This window comes from Chrysochloris asiatica, unplaced genomic scaffold (genome assembly GCF_000296735.1).
Source record: "Chrysochloris asiatica unplaced genomic scaffold, ChrAsi1.0 scaffold00068, whole genome shotgun sequence".
NCBI classification, from domain to species: Eukaryota; Metazoa; Chordata; class Mammalia; order Afrosoricida; family Chrysochloridae; genus Chrysochloris; species Chrysochloris asiatica.
In genome coordinates this window covers 6,205,202-6,208,174 of record NW_006408586.1, presented here as the reverse complement: position 1 = coordinate 6,208,174, position 2,973 = coordinate 6,205,202, and the positions used below count along the sequence as shown (strand labels likewise).

Here is a 2,973-nt window from a genome sequence, read left to right as displayed (position 1 = left end):
AGTCTGAATTGACTTGATGGCACTTAACAACAATAGTTTTTCTGATGATCTGCTGATGGATTTGAATCACTGACATTGTGGCTAGCAGTCCAGTGCATATCTTACCGTGGCACATCAGAATTTGCCTTGATTACTAGGAAAAACAAAACTTTCCCACAATTCATTGATATTGAGAAGCTAGAATGTCCTTACATGGGTGTTTTATTTTTGTATTGTATCAGCAGGAAAGTGCAAAAATCTGAAAATAAGTAAATTAGTTAGCCCTCCAGCATTATAGGTGAAATAACTTCGCACAGGATTCTTAACTGCCAGTCACATTTAAACTATGCTTGTGTTTTCTATGGCTGCTGTGAAAAAATAATAATAACCACAAACTTAATAGCTTAAAACAACACAAATTTATTATCTTACAGTTTGTAGCCAGATGTTCTGCACCAGTCTCTCTGGGCCAAAATCAAAGTGTAGGCTGCATTCTTTCTGGATGCTCTTGGGGAGAATCCATTTCCTTGCTTTTTCCAGCTTCTAGATTCCTTGGCTCTTGGCCCCCTGCCTTCATGTTCAAAGTCAGCAATAACCAACAGTCCTTCTACTTCACATTACTTTGACCTTCTCTAATTCTCTTTTTCAGTTTTAAGGACCCTTGTGATGCCTTGTAAGGTAACATAATCATGGGGATAGAGATGTGAACCTTATGAGTTCCCATTTTTCTATCCACAACAGTTAGTATTGAATGTCAATCATTTTTTTTTATCAGTATCTTCATATTTTATCTGCATGGACTGAATATTTCACTGCATTCAAAACTAGCAAGGCTTACTATTTGCATGGACATTTGTGTGATGTTCATGTTTTTTGTGAAAAGTAATTGCTTTTGATGAAATTTCCTGTCACTAATCCAAACACTTTACGTGGTTAATATGTTGCCTCAGTATACAAAGAGCTATGTGGTATTTATGTAAGGGAGGCATTCTGGAGGGTGGAGAGCTAGACATCTGGTGTGGATTCTTCCTAGCTGAAGTGTGTTTTCTCTGGGGACAACCAACTACCATTTAATTGATTTTGCTTCCTTTTTAGGGAACATATGCCCATTCTGTGAAGTCCTAAGTCCTTAAGCATCTCATTTGACTAAATATCTATATAAGACCACATTGACGTGAATTTACACTTTTATCCAGATTAAATCATTACATCTGCTATCAGTTAAGGAGTGGGGAAATGTTATGAAAAGGCAAAAACTCTTTTATTACACATACCGTATGCAGTAGGGATCCATGGTTTGTAATGCTGCTAATCAATAAGTGAACTACAAGATTCAGTTAGAAACAACACTCAGCTACAACTGTTTTACTTTCCATACCAAGTTTGGCTGTGACTGAATGAACACCAGCATTGATCTTTGCTTTGCACTTGTACAAGAGACTATTTGCACAGAGCCAAATATAGCAACAGAGGATTTAATATCTTGCCAAAATATACAAAATCTGTTCCCTTTTAAGCATGACACTCTATCCTTTTCTTGTAGTTCTTGCTAAAAGGAAAATACAACTCTAAAGTACTCCATTCCTTCTGTTGGAAATTCTCTAATCTTTTTCAAATGGACCATGTGTGGTTTTGTGGGGTTTTATATTTCCAAAAGAAAATAGCTACATGAGAAATCTATCCAATGTTTTGTTTATTTATTTATATTAAATAAGAAAATACTTTTGGAACAAAGTTTAATATAAAAAGGAGTAGGTTAGAATCATTTGCAGTTTACAATCAATCATGCCTAGGTAATTTCAGAGATAACTAGGTGTAACTGGAAAGTGGTCTGTGTTTTATTTTTTCATTTAACTAAATATTTTTTAAATGATTAGAAACAACCAGATGCTTTATTTACTCTGGATATTCTGTTCTGAATATTGTCTGATGAATATATGGACTTCTTCAGATTTTACTATAATGTGATTAATGGCCATGACTCCTCCAGTCAGCTTAAGATGTACAGACAGAATCTTAAAAACAGCTTTGCAAACATCCCCAAGAAAATAGCTTTCCACAGTGACAGTTTTACCAGACATCTCTGTGTGGGATTTTAAGACAAACAAAAGTCTGTTTGGAAATACTTGGTATATGTAAATATGCAAAAAATGCTGAACCCTGCTAACAGCTGTAGGGTGTATTCTCTCATCCTGGGGCAGAATATTTTGGTGGCAGTGGTGGTTATTTTTTCCATATTTGCTTGTCATTTTTCTTTCCCCCTTGTTCCTACTCACTCACCTCCCCCCCACCCATACACACAATCTCCATCTTCTCAGACATGTAGTTAACACCCTCTGCCTCTACTCCTGTGCTGCTTCCAAGAGGATCCTTTCAGTAGATTCCCACTGGAAAAGGTGGGTGGGGGCTGGAAGGAATGTTTCAGAATTACATGATGTTGTAAAGGCTGAGTTTCGGGGAACTTGCTTGGACTTGCTCTGACATCAGTCTCACACACAGCCCAGACATTCTGCAGGCAGATTCCATTAAGGCTTGTCATTGAAAGGGGAGGGAACGTCCTATTGACAGTGGCCTTTCTGCTGGGATTCCAAAGAGCACAGAATATTCATTTTAAACATACATGATCAGATTTTGCAACTTCAAGGCACTCATCCAGATATGAAAATAAGCATATGCCTTTCTGTGCAGGGCCAAAAAAGGAAGGGAAGACCAGATAGAAGTCAAAATGGAAGTTCTTTCCTATAGAAGTTTGACAGACTGAAAGTTTAGTGAGGGGAAAGTGGCAAATGTGAGGACAGAAGCCTTCTGGTCCTATGACCAGATCCACTACTCTTTTGTTGTTATCATTTGGTTAGATATAACCTTGGTTTCCTTATTTGTTAGATGACACTTGATTTGAAATTCAAATGAAATAAAATAAAACTGCTTTGAGAAAATGGAAAGCGCTACACCAATACAAAGATACAGGTAATAATAGTTACTAAATGCCCTTTA

The 2,973-nt window shown here is 36.9% G+C and overlaps 1 pseudogene; it reads left to right on the top strand.

Annotated features, from left to right (window-relative positions):
- Positions 1–881: 881 nt before the first annotated feature.
- LOC102812786 lies at positions 882–1,689 on the top strand (annotated as a pseudogene).
- The last annotated feature ends 1,284 nt before the right edge of the window (positions 1,690–2,973 follow it).